The sequence below is a fragment of the Lepidochelys kempii genome, chromosome 7 (assembly GCF_965140265.1).
Source record: "Lepidochelys kempii isolate rLepKem1 chromosome 7, rLepKem1.hap2, whole genome shotgun sequence".
NCBI lineage: Eukaryota > Metazoa > Chordata > Testudines > Cheloniidae > Lepidochelys > Lepidochelys kempii.
In genome coordinates, this window is record NC_133262.1 from 119,349,359 (window position 1) to 119,370,412 (window position 21,054).

The following is a 21,054-nucleotide window of genomic DNA, read 5'->3' on the forward strand; positions in this document are numbered from 1 at the left end:
TTGTCTCTAACAGCCTCCATTAGGCCATGTTTAGCCATGATGGCATTTTTTGGTACTCTTACTGTTGTTTTTCTTAATTTGAGGTATACATTAAGTCTAAGCCTCTATTAAGGTGGGTTTTTTAAATAGTTTCCAGCAGCTTGCAGACATTTCATCCTTGTGACTCTTACTTCTAATTTCTGTTTAACGAGCTTCCTCATTATTTTGTAGTTCCCCTTTTTGAAGTTAAATACTACTGTGGTGGGTTTCTTTGGAATTCCTCCCCCCCATTATGTTAAATTTAATTACATTATTTATGGTCGCTAATTATTAATGCTAATAAACCTATTACCAAGCAGCGCAGCTATATCCACCTCTTGAACCAGATCCTGTGCTCCACTTAGGACTAAAATCAAGGATTGCCTCTCACCTTGTGAGTTTCAGAACTAGCTGCTCCAAGAAGCAGTCAAAATTTGTAGACACCATTAATATCCCTGCATTTCTTCTGACATGCACCCAGTCAATAAGGGAATAGCTGAAATCCCCCATTATTTATTGGGTTTTCTGGTTTTGTAATTTCTTTAATCTCCCTGAGCCACTCCCCACCAGTGTGACCTACTCTATCATTCCTATATATTTTGTACTCTCCTGGGTGGGGGGAGGTATTTTTTCATGCTTTGTGTGTATAAAAAGATCTTCTACACTTTCCACAGTATGCATCCGATGAAGTGAGCTGTAGCTCACGAAAGCTTATGCTCAAATAAATTGGTTAGTCTCTAAGGTGCCACAAGTACTCCTTTCCTTTTAGCTTATCTAAAGTGATCACTCTCCTTACACTCCAGCCAGAGACTGCTGAATTGGAATTCATTTGCAAATTGGATGCAATTAATTTAGGCTTGAATAGAGACTGGGAGTGACTAAGTCATTATGCAAGGTAACCTATTTCCCCTTGTCTTTTCCTACCCCCGCCCCAGACGTTCTTGTTAAACCCTGGATTTGTGCTGGAAATGGCCCACCTTGATTATCATACACATTGTAAGGAGAGTGGTCACTTTAGATAAGCTATTACTAGCAGGAGAGTGGGGTGGGGGGAGGTATTTTTTCATGCTTTGTGTGTATAAAAAGATCTTCTACACTTTCCACAGTATGCATCCGATGAAGTGAGCTGTAGCTCACGAAAGCTTATGCTCAAATAAATTGGTTAGTCTCTAAGGTCCCACAAGTACTCCTTTTCTTTTTGCAAAAAAAAGCAAACATCATTCTGGGAAGTATTAGCAGGAGTGTTGTAAGCAAGACATGAGAAGTAATTTTTCTGCTCTACTCCACACTGATTAGGCCTCAACTGGAGTATTGTATCCAGTTCTGGGCACCACATTTCAGGAAGGATGTGGACAAATTGGAGAGAGTCCAGAGAAGAGCAACAAAAATGATTAAAGGTCTAGAAAACATGACCTAAGAGGGAAGATTGGACAAATTGAGTTTGTTTAGTCTGGAAAAGAGAAGACTGAGAGGGGGACACAATCACAATTTTCAAGTATGCAAAAGGTTGTTACAAGGAGGAGGAAGAAAATTTGTTTTTCTTAACCTCTGAGGATAGGACAAGAAGCAATGGGCTTAAATTGCAGCAAGGGAGGTTTAGGTTGGCATTAGGAAAAACTTCCTAACTGTCAGGGTGGTTAAGCACTGGAATAAATTGCCTAGGGAGGTTGTGGAATCTTCATCATTGGAGACTTTTAAGAGCAGGATAGACAAACACCTGTCAGGAATGGTCTCGATAAATTAGTCCTGCATGAGTGCAGGGGACTGGACTAGATGACCTCTCAAGGTCCCTTCCAGTTCTATGATTCTATAGTCCCAACTACACATACAAAATGATGAGGCCTAAATTACCTGTTACCATTCAAGAAAGAGATTTTAGAGTCATCAGGGATAGGTCTCTGAAAACATCCTTGCAGCAGCAGCAGCAGTCAAAAAAGCTAACAATGTTAGGAACCATTACTAAAGAGATAGATAATATCATGCCACTATATAAATCCATGGTATGCTCACATCTTGAATACTGCCTGCAGTTCTGGCTGTCCCATCTGTAGTGGGGTGCCTGCCCGACTCCAGTAAAACAGGGGATAAAAGCAGCCCTGGAAAGGGCTGCGGCTGGGGAAAAGAGTAAAAGCAGCTGAGGGAGTAGCTGACCACAGCTGTGGGCAGCTTAATTAGGGCCCAGCTGGCCCTGATAAGAGGGTTGGGGGCCAGGAGCTGAAGGAGTCTCACTCCAGCCTTAGAGTGGGAAGGGCTAGCTGCCTGGGAGCAAGGTACTGTTACCGGCACCCAGTGCCGAGAGGCTAAACAACAGCCGGAGTTGGTTCGCTACCCGTTGTGCTCCACCCAATAATCACAACGGGGTGGAGAAGCAGAAAAGTTTATTTGCAGCTGCAAAAAGGTACAGGGAGAATAAAATCTCAAATCCTGCACACAGAACAGGAAGTTACACAGGCTTTTATACATCCTTTTTCCCAGCATACTTATCCAATAGCAAGCTGTCCTAAGTATCCATATAGCCAGCCAATCCAGTTCCCAGCTAGTTCCCTTGTTCTCTGTATCATTTGTTAAACCATACATAAAGCTGCTTTATTCAGCATTGTTCTTCCATATCTGCCCTGTTTGGCCTTGCTTAGTTTCAGGCAGTCTGACTCTGCAACATATTGTTGCAGATCCTCAGCATAACTGCTGCGAGTGCCTCGAGGCGGGGGGGCCAGGGACACTTGGGCCTAGTACGCAGAGCTGCTGCGAGTGCCTCCAGGCAGGGGGGCCAAGGACACCTGGGCCTAGTGCGAGGGGGCTTCATTGACACTCGTGGTCTTCCATCCCCTTGAGTTACCTAGTGGCCATGCCCCAGTGTCCCCAACAGTGCCTAGAGTAGAGCAGTGCTGGGGAATAGGGCAAGGGAGCTGGGGAGCTCCAGCCTGGTAAACCCCCAGGCTGCAGGCCTTGAGGAAAGCCTATGAAAAGGTACTGGTGCTGCAGAGGGGCAGCTGAAGGATAAGCAAAGGGAGCAGATCCTAACACCTTGCCAGTGATGAGTGGCCATTACAGACTGCAGTCTGCCCCAGTGAGAGGGGGCTAGATGATGACTGGCAGTAGCCATTGAGGCAAGGTGGGTTTAGAGAGTTGGGGGTTCCCCTGGGAGGGGAGATCCAGAGTGTGGGGGCACTTCCAGGGGGCAGAACCCCAAGGAAAAGGACACTGGTGTCTGGGAGGGACACAGGGCCAGTGGCAGGTGAGACACCAGCCTGCAGAGGGCGCTCCGAAGGCTGGAAAGAGGATTTGGTCATTCTAACCTCTCTGTTTTTAACTAACTTTACACCCGAGGTTTAGAAATAAACAAACAAAACTTGGCTGTAAAATTTTGCTGTGCTGGAATAGAATACCTATTCTCTGATAGTGATTGTCAGCCTACAGAAAAAGACAATTCCCTTGTCTCTGCTCTGGGCCCAAATTAAAGCAAAAAACCTCCAACTACTTGGAAACCTGCTTACCCAGCCCAAAGAAAAAGCAAATGGGTAGAACACACACACCCCTATTTACTTTTAGGAAGAAAAGAAAAAAAAACTCTGGGTTGGAAGACTGTGAATTTCCCTGCAGGAGTTAAGTACCCTGCCTCCAGGCAAAGAAAACCTGCAATTCACAAGATAATCCCCTTTTGGCTCTGCTTGGCCACAAAGCAGAGAAAAAACAATCTGCTTTCAGTTTCAACTGCTTTCTGGACTTCCTTTCCAAAGGAAAAAAAAAATTCTTTTTAAAATCTGTATTTCTAGTTCAAAAAAATCTCAACTGGATCTCAAAATGGTTTCAGGTTAATCCCACCGCTGTGCCACCATGTCAAGGTTCCTCCCCCACTCTGAACTCTAGGGTACAGATGTGGGGACCTGCATGAAAAAACCTCCTAAGCTTATCTTTACCAGCTTAGGTCAAAACTTCCCCAAGGTACAAAATATTCCCCCCGTTGTCCTTGGACTGGCCGCTACCACCACCAAACTAATACTGGTTACTGGGGAAGAGCTGTTTGGACGCGTCTTTCCCCCCAAAATACTTCCCAAAACCCTGCACCCCACTTCCTGGACAAGCTTTGGTAAAAAGCCTCACCAATTTGCCTAGGTGACTACAGACCCAGACCCTTGGATCTTAAGAACAATGAACAATCCTCCCAACACTTGCACCCCCCCTTTCCTGGGAAATGTTGGATAAAAAGCCTCACCAACTTGCATAGGTGACCACAGACCCAAACCCTTGGATCCGAGAACAATGAACAAGCATTCAGTTTTTTACAAGAAGACTTTTAATAAAAAATAGAAGTAAATAGAAATAAAGAAATCCCCCCTGTAAAATCAGGATGGTAGATATCTTACAGGGTAATTAGATTCAAAAACATAGAGAACCCTTCTAGGCAAAACCTTAAGTTACAAAACAGATACACAGACAGAAATAGTTATTCTATTCAGCACAATTCTTTTCTCAGCCATTTAAAGAAATCATAATCTAACACATACCTAGCTAGATTACTTACTAAAAGTTCTAAGACTCCATTCCTGTTCTGTCCCTGGCAAGAGCAGCATACAGACAGACACAGACCCTTTGTTTCTCTCCCTCCTCCCAGCTTTTGAAAGTATCTTGTCTCCTCATTGGTCATTTTGGTCAGATGCCAGCAAGGTTACCTTTAGCTTCTTAACCCTTTACAGGTGAGAGGAGCTTTCCCCTGGCCAGGAGGGATTTCAAAGGGGTTTACCCTTCCCTTTATATTTATGACAAATGGTGTGGAGAAAGTGAATAAGGAAGTATTATTTACCCCTTAACATAACACAAAAAACAGGAGTTTCCCAATTAAATTAATAGGCAGTAAGTTTAAAACAAGCATAAGGAAATACTTCTGCATACAACTCAGAGTCAACCTGTAGAACTCATTCCCAGGGGATGTTGTGAAGTCCATAAGTATAACTGGGTTAAAAAAAGAATCAGATAAATTCATGGAAGATAAGTCCATCAATGGCTATTAGTCAAGATGGTCAGAGACACAAACCCATGCTTTGGGTGTCCTTAAACGTCTGACTACCAGAAGCTGGGACTGGACGACAGGGGATGGATCACTCAGTAATTGCTCTGTTCTGTTCATTCCCTCTGAAGCACCTGGCATTGGCCACAGTCAGAAGACAAGATACTGGGCTAGATGGACCATTGGTCTGACCCAGTATGGCCATTCTTATGTTGCATAAATAGTAACAAGGGGGGCAGACACTTAGGGGCATTGTGCAGATAGGGAAAGGGAGGGATGTAGGACATGATGGGTCTTCATCTTTCCCTCAGTATGCAAAGCAATTCCAATCTCAGTCCCTGCCCCACAATTTGGCTCTTCCCAAATACAGAAACAGTGGCCATGAACTGAAGGTGAGAAGTCACAAGTCATGCACTGAGAGGAACTTCCTATTCCAGCCTCAGAAACACGAGTGTCAAGAAGGAGATTCGCTCCGATCATTGGGAATTGTCAGAGGCATCTCACCAAAAAGCCATGAGGAAGAACTGCAACTGACCCTAGGGAGGGCAAAGATGGCACTGCACTAGCTAACCACCAGCCAGCAGCTCAGGAATGGATACGGAACCACACCCAGTGTGTAGCCTTATCCTGGGTCCATCATGGACACCTGTCTCCTGTTTACACTTTGGCAGGGCTTGTCAAGTCAACAAAGTCTCATTGAATGGTACCGAATTGAATCCCAGTCTGAGACAGTCTCTCCAGCGTGGTGGTGAGGCTGTGTTCCTGCCCCCTAAGTAGAGCTGTGTCCTAAGGGGCACAATCTAGCCCACCAGTTATCCCCATGAGTGGTCCCATTTCATTCACCTATGCATGAGTAAATACTGCCACTGAACTGAAGGGGAATCTTGCCCATTGATTTCAAAGGAAGGTGGACTGGGCCGTCACTGTTCTTTCCATTTTTCTATCGCCATCTGTAACAGGCAAACCCACTGACTATTTAAAGCTACATGCACTTTTACTTTTCTTGCTATACTACTGACCTTTTTCGAGCTCTAATGGGGAAATGCACTGGGCTGGCTCAGTGCGTATGGGCAGTGGAGGTGAATAGAACAGCACCGTACAGCTGAGCAGCACATCTCTGCAAGTTAACTTCGCCTTTGGGTAACTGGTGACTCAGTTCCTGGGGGATGCACTATGAAGTCTCCCACTGCTTTGCCCCCAGTGCTATTAAATGGGCTCAGATAGTTACATCAATCCAGTGGCAGCCCCATGTGAAAACATAAAGGCGATGTCAAAGAAAGAGACCCTGAGTTCTCAACCCACTGCTCCATTCTCCCCTCCCCGACACACCGCTAGTTCCTATCAGCACTATTGTGGCTGCCTGGCCTATTTATTTGGCATGTGCAATCTGCTCAAGCCAAGCCACAACGTTCTTATCAACAATGTTCACGGCACGAAGCCTTCCAGGAAGTTGAGTCATTTTGCAGTCCTTGATCATCTGTGTCATGGTTTTGTGGCTGCCCACATTGACATAGTGGACTGTCTCTAGAACGCCACTGAAATTCTGCTGCAGCACAAATTCCATGTCTGGTATGAAAGCGGTTGAGAAGGCTCCATTGCCTTCATGGTAAATCAAACCCAGGTTGACGCTGAGTGGGGTCCGAGATAAGATAATTATTTGTCACTTCGTCTGCAGACCATGAAGCTAGCAACGTGTCCTCTACCGTGAATCCCTCGCCTGATAAACTTATCCACAATGGGCACCATGAGGGCAGATGACCATATGGTGGATTAAATAAGTCTTTAGTTAATGGAAGTTGTGGCATATCATGCAATTTCATTTTGACTTTTGCTATGCTTTCCTCTCTTTGAACACTTGGTGGAGCAATATTGCCGAGAACCAGTAACCATGGCAGAGGAGTAGATTTAAGGATGCCGGAAATAATAACGCGTGGTGAAATTAAGTTGTATGTCAGTCATCTTTGTGTGAGATGAGCAAGCCCATGCTGGAGCGTAGTACTCCACTGCTGAGTAACAGAGTGCCAAGGCCGAAGTGCATAACGCTTGGACGTTGGTGACCTATGTTGTTTCGGCCAATTTTCCAAGCAGGTTTTTGCATGTTTTGATCTTAGTCGCTGTCTTTGTAAGATGGTCACGATATGTGAGAGTTCTATCCAACGTGACACCTAGATAGACAAAGTGTGAATCATGTTTTATTTGCTGACCATTGAGAACTCTCTGCCCACTTGTGCACAATGTAAGTGGAAGACACTTGACATGCTCTTACTTCCATTTGGTATCAGGAGCCACCAATGACAATAATCAGCCAGAGCCGCCATATCTGCATTCAAAACACTCTCAAAAAGTATGTCAAAGGAATGTGACTGAGTGCAGAGTCATATGTCGTCTGCATAATCAAACTTGCAAGACCCAGTATACAGTAGGTCAGTCAAATATAAGTTGAATAACTTTGGAGATAATACTGATCCTTGCAGGAGGCCATTCTCGTGCCTCCAAGCATTTGTTCTATCACCAATATGCACACAGAAATGATTTCTCAAAAACAGAGCCATTGCTGAAGCAAACCAATTTGGCATACTTCTAGACAATTTCACCAAAAGGCTCATATGCCAACCTGTATCGTATGCCATGGGCAGGTCATGAAAAAACTGAACCAGTCTTCAGCTTATGTTGGAATGCCTGAAAGAACCTATGTTTCCTTTGCAAAATTCCAAGCATTCCCATGCATGGATTTCTATTTCAGGAAGTTTGGGTGACTCTGACCCTGGGTGCAATGTCATTTTTGTCTGCAGATATGGGATGGCTTTTTTTTTTTTTCAGAGTGATGAATGGAACTGCAATGGGCTGATGGAGAGAATACTGCAATGCAGGACGGCAAAGCGCTCTTCCCAACTCTGCCATTATCTGCTTGTGTGGACTCAAGCACATCATTTGACCGTTCAGTGCCTCAGTTTCCCCATCTGTAAAGTGAAGATAATGATACACGTACCCTCTTTTTATAAAGTGCTTTGGGATCGTCAGTATAGTTCCTCCTATTTCACTTCTCCATGTCTTTAAAAAGAGCTAGTTTCCTGGTGGTATCTACCTTAGAAATGACATGTTTCCTAAGGGTTAAAAGAATAGCTCCATTGACAACATTTTTCCTGTACTAGGTTTCAAAAAATCATATTTATGGAAATTCAGACAAGTCCTTTAGAAATGAATATCTGATGAAAGAATAAACTTGAAAAGACTCTAAACACCCAGCGGACCAAAAGATCGTATGCAACAGAAAACTGAACTGCTTAAAAGACTAAATCTGTTTAAATGAGGACATTTTTTCTCTAGCATCATATCAAAATACATTTCATAAAACAGCCGAGCCCTTTTAAATGAAGTCCTGTTAAAGGAAATTGAGAAATAAACCAGGAACAAGTCGTATTGGCATGTCCAGGAGAGAGGAAAAATGCTTATCTTAACATCTAGTGATCTGTCTGGGATAAACCTCCTGAGAGCAGGGTTCACAAGCAGAGATCAGAAAAATGCCTTAGCTTCCCCAAAGATTGTCTGTTCTTAGCCCTCAGTTCATCTGTGTTACCAGGCTCTTACGAGAATGACACATTGCTGCAACAAGGCAGTCTGTTTAGCCAGTTTCCACTGAGTTAAGAAATCTTGCTCTTTACTAGGTGTGCTAGAGAGAGCCTCAATGGTTGACAAATGCATCACAGCCTCCTCTGGCCCATGCTGGAAAGGGACCATCTCACAAGATCATTTGAATACTTTCACTCTTGGTGGAGAGAGCCAGAGGGAGATGTCTGCCCAGTGGTTAGAGCACTACCTGGGGACTCGGCAGCCTCTGATTTAGTTCTCTGCTTCATCCCACAGAGTTCCTCTGTGAGGTTGGGCAAATCACTTAGGCCCAGCTCTTCAAAGGTATTTAGGATTCTAACTTGCATTGAAATCAATGGACCTTAGTAGCCTACGTACTTCTGAGACTGTGGGCCCTAGTTTCAGTTCCCCGTCTGTATGATAGGGATCATTGCACTTCCCTACCTCCCAGGAGTGATATGAGGATAAATACCTTAAGAGTGTGAGGTGCTCAGATGCTGTGGTAATGGAGGTCATATAAGTGTCTAATCTAGATGGATAAACAGGATCTTTTCTGGTGCTCAGCAAAGTATGCTGGCAAATATAGGATGGCAAATATAGGACAGTTGCAAATTTCAGCAGCACATCTGCAGTAGGCTTGCAGTGCTACTTTCTTGCAATGAGTGCCTTACTGGGCTGGATCAGTACTTGTGCTAGGGATCAGCCAGCTGCTGCAGGAGGCAGGGGCAGTGCTGGGGGGGAGCTTTCAGGGATGATAGCCACCCCAAAATTTACCTTAGCATCCCACCCTGCCCCTTTGCAGCCACCACTCTCCAGCCACCCAGCTCTGGAGGCAGTCCAGAGACGGCGGTAGCTACTCGCTGGCCAGGTGCCCAGATCTGAAGGTGTCAGCAGGAGCAACGCAAGAGTAAGCCCAGGCGGGCACTGGGGGGCCCGAGAGCAGTCCCCAGCCCATGTCCCTGCCCACCAGATGACACCACCCAGGGCAGGTGGAGAGTCCAGGGCTCCTCACAGCTGCCTGGACTCTCCCACTCCAGGCTGGGCTCCAGCGCCCCACACCCTGCCCCCCAGCCACAGTTGCTGCTTCCCAAGGGCTCTGTCAGCCTCAGAGGTTAGGTAGCCCCACCTTAGAGGCTGTTACCAGCTGCGAGCGGTCAAAGGGCAGTGGGGAGCTGAGGAGCAGCAGCAGCTCTGGCCAGCAGGCAGGGCCTTAGAGGAGGAGGCAGGGCTGGAACTTATCTGAGGTAGAGCGGAGGCAGGGCCATGAAGAGGGGCGGGGTCTTGTGGCGAAAGTGGGAATGCCTCATCTGGTGTACTGTGTCCAGTTTTGGGCCTGCCCCCACCACTACAGAAGGGATGTGGACAAATTGGAGAGAGTCCCGTGGAGGGCGATGAAAATGATTAGGGGCTGGGGCACATGACTTATGAGGAGAGGCTGAGGGAACTGGGCTTATTTAGTCTGCAGAAGAGAAGAATGAGGGGGGATTTGATAGCTGATTTTGATAGTCCTGGAGTTTGAGTTTGATACCTAGAGAGGTGGTGGAATCTCCTTCCTTAGAGGTTTTTAAGGTCAGGCTTGACAAAGCCCTGGCTGGGATCATTTAGTTGGGGATTGGTCCTGCTTTAAGCAGGGGGGTGGACTAGATGACCTCCTGAGGTCCCTTCCAACCCTGATATTCTATGATTCTATGAACAGCCCACCTAATCCTCTGTCTAGCCCACCTCAGCCCCCCGCTGGGAAGAAACTGGCACCACCACTGGCAGGAGGTGACACTGGTGTCACAGCAAATAGAAATTTTCCGCTCTCACTGGAAGAGGATTCGGTAGGTGCGGCTGGGAGCTGCATCTTTATCATGACCCACAAAACCAAAGTCCTGATTCATAGCAGTAGTTCAAGATCCCATTGAACTGTCTTTGGGACAAGATGCAGTTAGTCCTGGAGTCCAGGCTAGATTCCATCCGGGGTAATTACATCACAGATCTCTAAATACAAAGGTTATTTGCTCATTAGAAATTCATAAATAAATTATTTTTGAAATCTCAACTGGAATACAGAATTCTTCACTTTCTGTCCTAAACAGTAGTATGTAAGTATTGCAGTTCATTGTTAAAGAATTATCCCATTCCACCCCAGAGATTGGTGGGTGAAGCATATTCATTGGTGGGTGAAGCATGTTATTTTCTAGGGGTAAGATTTTCAACAGTGCCTGCAGGAGTTCAGTGCCAAAATCCTATTGATTTTCAAGTCAGTCCCACCCTAAAGCATTTTAGGATCCTTGAAAAGGTGTTGCTTTTGCATATATGTAAGTAGCTGGTATTACCATGATTATTAAGCCCAAAACAATGATTGTATGAGGGAAAAAAACAAGAACAGGCTTAGACTTGTGGCGATGTTGAAGTTATGAAATTCCAAATATCATATCAGCCTTGCATGTAAAGTTAACAAATACAAAGGTAAATCAAGCCTTGGAGAAATGTCAGGACCCAGCTGTGACGGGTTGGATCACAGAAACCCCTTTGGGACTGCCACCTGATGTGCCTAGACTACCTTTGAGCCCATTTTCCCTGCCAGCTTGGGACTTCAGTACCTTGCCTTGTTTGAGCCAGACACATTTGCCTGCTACAAACACAGATCCAAGTCTGAACCACGTCCCCCACAAGCTGCAGGCTTAACGGAAAACAGGTTAAGAAGTGCTCCTGTCTCCAGCACTCAGATATCCATCTCCCAATGGGGTCCAAACCCCAAATAAATCCGATTTACCCTGTATAAAGCTTATACAGGGTAAACTCATAAATTGTTCGCCCTCTATAACACTGATAGAGAGATATGTACAGCTGTTTCTCCCCCCCCCCCAGTATTAATACTTAATCTGCATTAATTAATAAGTAGAAAGTGATTTTATTAAATACAAAAAGTAGGATTTAAGTGGTTCCAAGTAATGACAGACAGAACAAAGTGAATTACCAAGCAAAATAAAATAAGACTTGCAAGTCTAAGCCTAATACAGTAAGAAAGTGATTACAGATGAAATCTCACCCTCAGAGATGTTCCAATAAGCTTCTTTGACAGACTAGACTCCTTTGTAGTCTGGGCCCAATCCTTTCCTCTGGTACAGTCCTTGTTCCAGCTCAGGTGGTAGCTAGGGGCTTTCTCATGACTGCAGCCTCCTTTGTTCTGTTACCCCCCTCACCCTTATATATCTTTTGCACAAGGTGAGAATCCTTTGTCCCTCTCTGGGTTCCCACCTCTCCTTCTAAATGGAAAAGCACCAGGTTTAAGATGGATTCCAGTACCAGGTTACATGGTCACATGTCCTGTGAGACCCCAAGCCTTCATTCTTCCCAGCCTGACTCACAGGAAGGCTTGCAAGTAAACAGAGCCATCCACAGTCAATTGTCCTGGTTGATGGGAGCCATCAAGATTCCAAACCACCGTTAATAGCCCACACTTTGCATAATTACAACAGAACCTCAGAGTTATATTTCATATTTCTAGTGTCAGATACAAGAATGATACACTTATACAAATAGGATGACCACACTCAGTAGATTATAAGCTTTGTAATGATACCTTACAAAAGGCCTTTTGCATGAAGTATATTCCAGTTACATAATATTCACACTCATTAGCATATTTTCATAAAATCATATGGAGTGCAACATCACACCAATACCTTGCAGTATTTGCCTTTAGCTCGATTCAATGGCAGCTAATGGAGGGCATCAATTAGTGGTGCCTAAATGAGTCTGATTTTCAAAGCTTCTGCTGAGCCTGTGTCGAACTTCATCTGAAATTAGGGGTTTTGCAAATCAAGCCATCTTGTCTCAAGCTGGGTTCCCAGAAAACTGAGTACCTAAGTACTATGGCATTCATTCATTGAAGGGCTGGCCAAAAAGTTTCGAATGAAACATTTTCCCATTGAAACATGAGATTTTGTCAAAACTGAAATGTTCTGTGGGAAACGCTTGATTTCAGCAAAACTTTTCATTGGAGGAATTGAAACAAATTGAGCTATTTCTGCATTGAAATGTTTTGGAGGTTTTCATTCTGTATGAAGTTCAGCTATTCCTGACGAAATGTCAAAATATCAGAATTCCCCTCAGAACGGAAATTCCGTTTTTTGATTGGCTCTAATGAACAGGTTAGTGAAAAGAGACAGTTTTATTTATTGATTTTAGTATAATGAAAAGTGTAAAGTTAATATAAATGAGGGTATAAATCTAGTAAATACTGTCCCAATTGAGTGTCACTGTACTTACAGTACCAACACAGTATGTGTTTGATTCACTTTTAATTTCAATAGGAGTCTTGTCCTCCAAAAGCAGTTATACATGGGAAAGTGCCTGGATATGAAAACTAATTAAAATTTGGTGGTCTAATTAGTCATGCCATAGCTGAGCTCTATAACCCTTGCTTGATCTCTGCTCTGTAGGGAATTATATAAATAGAGCTTTGTGCTTCTCCATGTATAGTTAGATTTATAAAATAACATTCAAATCAGCTTTGCTAAGGGTGGCTTCTGTTTGATCATGGGCTACTACAATGCTCAGTACACAGACTGCAAAATCGATTTGGAATGTCCCTCTTTGCTGGTAATGAAGTTAGATGGAAAAGCCATCTTCAGAGGGGGTAGGCAGCAAATCTCCCCCAGATATTAAAGAGACAGGACTCAGAAACTGTAGTACTTTTCATTACATGCCTGTTGTCTGTTTGGTTTATATTCAACAAATCAAGTCAAATCCTACTGAGGCATACATAATGCTCTCAGTAACAGATGCAGACGAGTGCATTAATAAATCATCACCATCATTAGAATTCTTAAACCAATTTTCTGCAGTCAGGCATGCTGTTTATTGCCAGCCTTGTATTGTTGGGGGTAGGATGGGGAGGGGGGATTATTATTTAGTTAGCTATAAGATTTTTTTTCTTTTCATATTAAATTAATAAAATGGCAGGAGCAGATTCATTTACAAAGGTCACTAACAACACAATGAAGGTGTGGAGCAGATGGTTGACGTAGTGACATGCAAGATGAATGTCAGGACTCTGGAGGTGATGATGATAAGGGTTACTGGTGAGATGCTGCCCATTGGCAGTTTAGCATCAAGCGCAAACATAGACAGGATCTAGGCTGAGATAGCCCTGAGAGATCTGGCTGAAATGGGCAGGAAGAATGGAATTAGGAATGAACCCAGGAGAAATTAGCGCATCTCGGAAAGTTAATTTGGCTTCAGTGTTCTACACTGGGCAGCAGGGGCCAAAGATTTCTGTTCCTCTGCTGGTGTTCCTCCCATCCCTAAATAGTCCCTCTCCACTGACATAGGAGTCCTCCCTCCAGCCCAGCCTGCATCATGCAAACTGGTCTGAGGCCACCCTTTTCTGGATAAAATGATGGCAACAAAGGTACCTTGCACTGAGCGGCCACCACTGGCCAACACGTGATTGGGGTTAGGAAGTGTAAGTGGTGGGCTCCCGGGACTCAAGCCATGTGCGTTGTCTCCTGAATATCCTTCATTGTCTCACGTCCTTGCAAGCCCCGTTCAATGAGAGGAGGTTGGAAGCAGCCTTCACAGATAAATCACCACCAGCAGTGGTCTTGGAAAGGCTTCCATTTGCCTGATCCCCAGCGGCAGAAGAATGGGCTTGAGGCGTGGCCCTCATGGTCCAAGCCCATTCAAGTGGCTGAAGAAACAGGCCATCACCTCTTGCAGCTGTAGTAGAAAGAGAACCTGAGACAAGAGGCCTGGTATGAGGCCCTGTTCTTTCCAGGTTCTGTGAGCCTGCAAGCAGGCAGAGCCTGACATCTGCTTACAGCCTGAGTTTTGCTAACTTTGTTTTATATCAGCAAAACTTGCCCACTACTTTACCTCAGGCGTCAGGCCTCATACCAGGCCTCTTCTCTCAGGCTCTCTTTCTGCTACAACGGCCACCCCTATTAGTGATGGAGCCACCGCGGAGGGGACAGCCGCCACTGGCAGCACAGAGCATTCTGCCTCAGCAAAGTTGCAATCTACTTAAGGCTCAGTCATGGGTCTGCTTATGAGCTTGCACATGGAAGTGAGCGGGCATTGATGGTCAGTATGCTGGGAAAGAAGCCGCACCACCACACTGCCTGTTCCTCAGGGGATCTGACCTTCTGGGTATCACACGCCACTAAACATCAGCCTGCCACCCCCCACACCAAGCCGAACAACCAGACTCAAGGAGCTCAGTCTAAGCAGCTTAACAAAGAGAAGATTCAGGGGAGACGTGGACACAGTCTGTAAGTACCTACTTGAGGACCATACATTTGATAACACAGAGCTCTTCGATCTAGCAGACAAAAGTATAGCAAATTCCAATGGCTGGAAGATGACACTAAGCAAATTCAGACTGGAAATAAGACATACATTTTTAACGGTGAGGGTAATAAACCATCAGAACAATTGATCCCGGGTTGCGGTACATTCCACCCCACTGTCAATTTTTAAATAAAAATAGGTGTTTTTTTAAAAGAACTGCTCTTGCTCAAGCAGAAGTTAATTCGTGGAAGTCCTATGGCCTGTGTTATAGAGGAGCTGAGACTAGGTGATCACAGTGGTCCCTTCCGGCCTTAAAATCTGTTGAAACTCCACCCAAAGCTCCGAGTGCCTTTGGCACATGCTTGCAAATACCGGAACTCCGTAGAAGTTGACTAGGGCGACCACATTTCTTCTTCCCCCAACCTTGTAACAAGGCTTGCAGCTCCTGGCACCTGTGAAAAGAAGACTGGTATTTCAAGTGCTGGTGTATTATCCCTCCAGAAAAAGGCAGGCTATAAATGGGCAAAGTTGAAACACTTCCCTGAGCTCTCCCTATTGTGCCCAGACTTTGCTGTTCATCTGATTTTTATGGGATGCTGCACGGTAAAGCAGCACAGCAGAAGGGAGGGGAAGATCCTTTCACCCGCTGGATTAAGCGAATATACGACATATTCCAGCAGTGTTTCCTCCTCATAACGCACATTTCTGAAATTATCTAAATATGCATATGTCTGACTAGGCTGGAAAGGCTCCATCTGGCTGGTGGAGATGCAGCTGAGGATGTCTTAGTACTTTTTTTTTTAACCTGATGGCCCTTATGGTCTGTCAAATAAATATGTATTTTGACCAACGTTGCAGCATGCATTATTTACTCTACTGACATTAACAGCTTTCTGGAGCTGCTCTGGGAGCTGTGACATGGCACCACTGTCATTTAGAGCAGTAGGAAAATTAGCAAATGGATCCTTGACGTGATACCTCATAACAGCTTCCTTGTGTCAGCTCGTGGCATGGAGTCTGGAGTGCATGGATAATAAGCAGGGTCTGATTTTCCAACGTACTTATAAAACTCTGTGATGCATGGAGCACTTGCCTCACTGTTGAAGACAATCAGAAGCTGCTGTTGTGTCGTGACTGAATAGCTAAATGGAGCATGTCCTAGAAATAATTCCTTTTGAACAGCAAGCCTTGTGTGTTAGATTTTGATATACATAAGAGGCCAGAGGTTCAAAAGGGCTCAGCGCCAATCAGAACTACCCAACAGACAAGGAACTGAATGCTTCTAAAAGCCTGGCCCTAAATGAACTTACTTACCAGGATGGCTTTCTGAAACCTAAGTCTGAGTCCATCAAGAGAGAACTTCTCCAGCTAGTCTTCTCTGGCCTTTTCCATAGAGTTCAGTTTCTACTCCCAAGCAGCAACCCACTAGAATCCACAACCCATTGTGGGTACTGAGCACTTCTGAAAACTCTGGCCCAATGCTTTTACTGGACAATACGATACACTATGCACTTCTCTGCATGGTAGAATTGCCCCAGACTCATCCACAAGGCCCTCTGCTGTGCTGGCTCTGGGGAATCTGTATGTAAAATCTGTTTTGTTGTTTCCCCATCCCTGATCTCTGTCTGGCTGTCCATCCATTCAACATGAGCTACTCAAGGCAAGGACTTCTTGGGTGCCACTGCCAATAATAATAATAAATATAATAGATTGCTGAGGTTGGTACAGTGTACAAGGTGCACACTACACAGCTAAAAGTCAGTGTGGTCTAGTGGATCGTTCCAGCCCAGTGCTCTTAGGAGAGGTGTGGTCTAATCCCAGTTCTCCAAGTGGCCTGCTGGGGGACCTTGGGCAAGTCACTCTCTGCGCTCAATTTCCCCATCTGTAAAATAGGGATAATAATACTGCCCTCCTTTGTAGAATGCTCTGAAATCTACTGATGAAAAGTGCCGTGGAAGGGCGAGGGATTATAATCAAGATGTGTGGCAGTGGTTGGTCAGCGTCAGGCTGATCAGCTCCACTTGCAGAGCGATTCCACTGTAACGGAGTCATCCCTCTGTTTTACTTTGCAAGTGACGCCCGGGGCCCTTGCCTTTTCATGGCATGACCCACAGCCAGAATCATCTGCAGAACTGGCCGGCGGCTCGTGCTAAAGGGTGTTTCCGCAACCTAAAAAGCCAAGTTTATGTTGTAAAAGCGAAAAAAAGATGCTGATTTTGTGCAGCATCTATTATTTTTAGGGTGAGATTGGCTCTGGCCCTTCAAGGATGGCCAAGGGAGCACAAAAGTGTCCTATCCTTGCCCTTCCAGCAGTCACCACTGCATTCCCCCCGAGTACAGGCAGTGCTTTTTCCTAACCCCTGGGAGGCAGTAGCCACCTCAGTAGGGTTGAGGGGTAGTAATGAGGACTAGATACGCTAGAGAGCACCTGACACCCTACTAATGGGTGACGTAGCGTGCAAATTTCCAACTCCAAGCACTGAAAAATGGTGAGTTGAGCCCTCTACCCAAAAAATCATGAGATTTGGCTTAAAATCTCAAAGACTTTACAAAAAATAAGATTTATGGGGGTTGTGTTTTGTTTTGTTTTTGCTATCTGGTATTGTAGCCCCATGGGGGAGTGTCATATTTTCAAGTTTTCCCCTGAAACCACAAGTGCTAGAAACTGACCTTTAAAACAAAAAGGACAGCTGAGTCTCATATCATCACATGACTCCAGGAGTTGGGGCTTTAAGAAAAGTAAGAAATATTACAAGACTCCCCATAAACTCATGAGAGCTGGCATCCCTGATGCTTCCCTGCCTTTGTAAAATTGGACTGGATTAGAAAATACACTGTTAGACAACCCAGTCCTGCTTTGACCCCTCAAACGATGGACAAACTGATTTAACAGCAAAGACCCATTTCTACTGTGTTTGACTCCATAAAGGAATGACGGCCCAGTAGTCAGCAGCCCTAGTCTAGGACATGGGTCCCCATGCTAGGATAGACTTCCTGTGTGACGTTTAGTTTCTCTGTGCCTCGGTTTCTCCATCTATAAAATGGGGATAATAGCACTTCCCTACCCCAGATAGTGGTGTTGTGAGGATAAATACATTAAAGATTGTGGGGTGCTTACATACTATGATGATGGCGGTCATACAGGGACCAAAGGTTCTGAAAGGTTACATTCATTTAGGAATAAACTTGGCCTCTCTACCCACAGGATAAGGAGTAAGAACCCTGCTTATATACCCATGTGGGCTACTTAGACCTTGAATGCAGAACCATGCACCTGCTTACTCCCTCAATGGAGAAGATGGACAGCAATTGGGTGACAGATGGTGGGGTATTTGCTCCAACCCCTCTACTTGCTGGTTGGTCTGGGGGCAGTAGTAATTTTTGCTGATTCATAGATTCATAGACATTTAGGTCAGAAGGGACCATTATGATCATCTAGTCTGACCTCCTGCACAACGCAGGCCACAGAATTTCACCCACCACTCCTGCAAAAAACCTCACACCTATATCTGTACTATTGAAGTCCTCAAATCATAGTTTAAAGACTTCAAGGAGCAGAGAATCCTCCAGCAAGTGACCCGTGCCCCATGCTACAGAGGAAGGCGAAAAACCTCCAGGGCCTCTTCCAATCTGCCCTGGAGAAAAATTCCTTCCCGACCCCAAATATGGCGATCAGCTAAACCCTGAGCATATGGGCAAGATTCATCAACCAGATACTACAGAAAATTCTTTCCTGGGTAACTTGGATCCCGCCCCATCTAATATCCCATCACAGGCCATTGGGCCTATTTACCATGAATATTTAATTTCCAAAACCATGTTATTCCATCATACCATCTCCTCCATAAACTTATCGAGTTTAATCTTAAAGCCCGATAGATCTTTTGCCCCCACTGCTTCCCTTGGAAGGCTATTCCAAAACTTTACTCCTCTGATGGTTAGAAACCGTCGTCTAATTTCTAGTCTAAATTTCCTGGTGGCCAGTTTATATCCATTTGTTCTTGTGTCCACACTGGTACTGAGCTTAAATAATTCCTCTCCCTCTCCAGTATTTATCCCTCTGATATATTTATAGAGAGCAATCATATCTCCCCTCAACCTTCTTTTAGTTAGGCTAAACAAGCCAAGCTCCTTGAGTCTCCTTTCAGAAGACAAATTTTCTATTCCTCGGATCATCCTAGTAGCCCTTCTCTGTACCTGTTCCAGTTTGAATTCATCCTTCTTAAACATGGGAGACCGGAACTGCACACAGTATTCCAGGTGAGGTATCACCAGTGCCTTGTATAACGGTACTAAAACCTCCTTATTCCTACTGGAAATACCTCACCTGATGCATCCCAAGACCGCATTAGCTTTTTTCACGGCCATATTACATTGGCAGCTCATAGTCATCCTATGATCAACCAATACTCCAAGGTCCTTTTCCTCCTCCGTTACTTCTAATTGATGCGTCCCTAGCTTATAACTAAAATTCTTGTTATTAATCCCAAAATGCATGACCTTACACTTCTCACTATTAAATTTCATCCTGTTACTATTACTTCAGTTTACAAGGTCATCCAGATCTTCCTGTAGGATATCCCTGTCCTTCTCTAAATTGGCAATACCTCCCAGCTTTGTATCATCCACAAACTTTATTAGCACACTCCCACTTTTTGTGCCAAGGTCAGTAATAAAAAGATTAAATGAGATTGGTCCCAAAACTGATCCTTGAGGAACTCCACTGGTAACCTCCCTCCAGCCTGACAGTTCACCTTTCAGTAGGACCCGTTGTAGTCTCCCCTTTAACCAATTCCTTATCCACCTTTCAATTTTCCTATTGATCCCCATCTTACCCAATTTAACTAATAATTCCCCATGTGGCACGGTATCAAACGCCTTACTAAAATCTAGGTAAATTAGATCCACTGCGTTTCCTTTGTCTAAAAAATCTGTTACTTTCTCAAAGAAGGAGATCAGGTTGGTTTGGCACGATCTACCTTTTGTAAAAGCATGTTGTATTTTGTCCCATTTACCATTGACTTCAATGTCCTTAACTACCTTCTCCTTCAAAATTTTTTCCAAGTCTGTGCATACTACGGGTGTCAAACTAACAGGCCTATAATTACCCGGATCACTTTTTTTCCCTTTCTTAAAAATAGGAACTATGTTAGTACATGCAGTACATTTCCACCCAATTGTGACTCTGAAATGTGTGTCTGAGATGGGGCTGTGTCCGGAGTGGTGGTGTTTACGTATCATTCTTTGCTGAGGATTGTGATTAAAGTGACAATCAAGTCCTTACCCAGAAATCTGGAAAACGCTAGCGCACAAAGAGGGTTTGTTTCTTCTGCCGTAAATCAACACAATGTTTTCTTTTCTTTTTATTTTCAGTTTATTAAAACATTTAAAATAGAATTCTAGGCAAATTTGAACAGAAATGATTTGACTCAGATCTACCTTCCATGGGTTCAAGAAAGAATGAATAAATGTTTTGGGTATGGGTGCAGTTGTCTCGTTGAACTGTGAATAATTTCACACAATCCAGTTTTGTCAAGAGCGGGGATGAAAAAAGGAAGACATTTATATTGGCATTTATATATGCTACATGTTTGGCAACAGCTAAAACAGTTTCTATTTCACAAAGGGCTCTCTTTGTACATTGCCATATTTATAGCTTTAAAAAATACTTAGAAGGCTGGAATTGATACCGATTGCCTTAAATTTCTACTTATTTTTGTGTCTTTATCCCAGCAAATCTCTCTCTAATTCATTTTAAGATTTGGATGATGGTCAAAATCAGTGAATGAGGTGAGTTTAAGCTTAGGCTGGTGTCACAAGCTGGGTCTTTAAGGGAAGATGGGTTCAGCCCCATGTCCGACATACTTTGCTCACCTGCCCAGGTGGTGAGAATGAGTAGTGTCATGTGACAGGTGGCTAAAATCAGGCCTCTGGACTGTAGATAAGAGAGACTGTTGGAGAGTCAGGAGAGGTTCCAGGCTGGAAGTCCTGGGAGCTGTTGTTTGCTCGGGAGTGGCGTGAACACTTCTATACAAATAATCTTCTCAGCTCCAAGCCGCAGGGGTGCAGAGAGCCAACACCTGCTAGAAATGCAAGAGTGTAGGGAGCTGGTAGGCTAAACGAAAACCATCATCTGGAAGCTTTGTTTTTTCCTTTTGAAC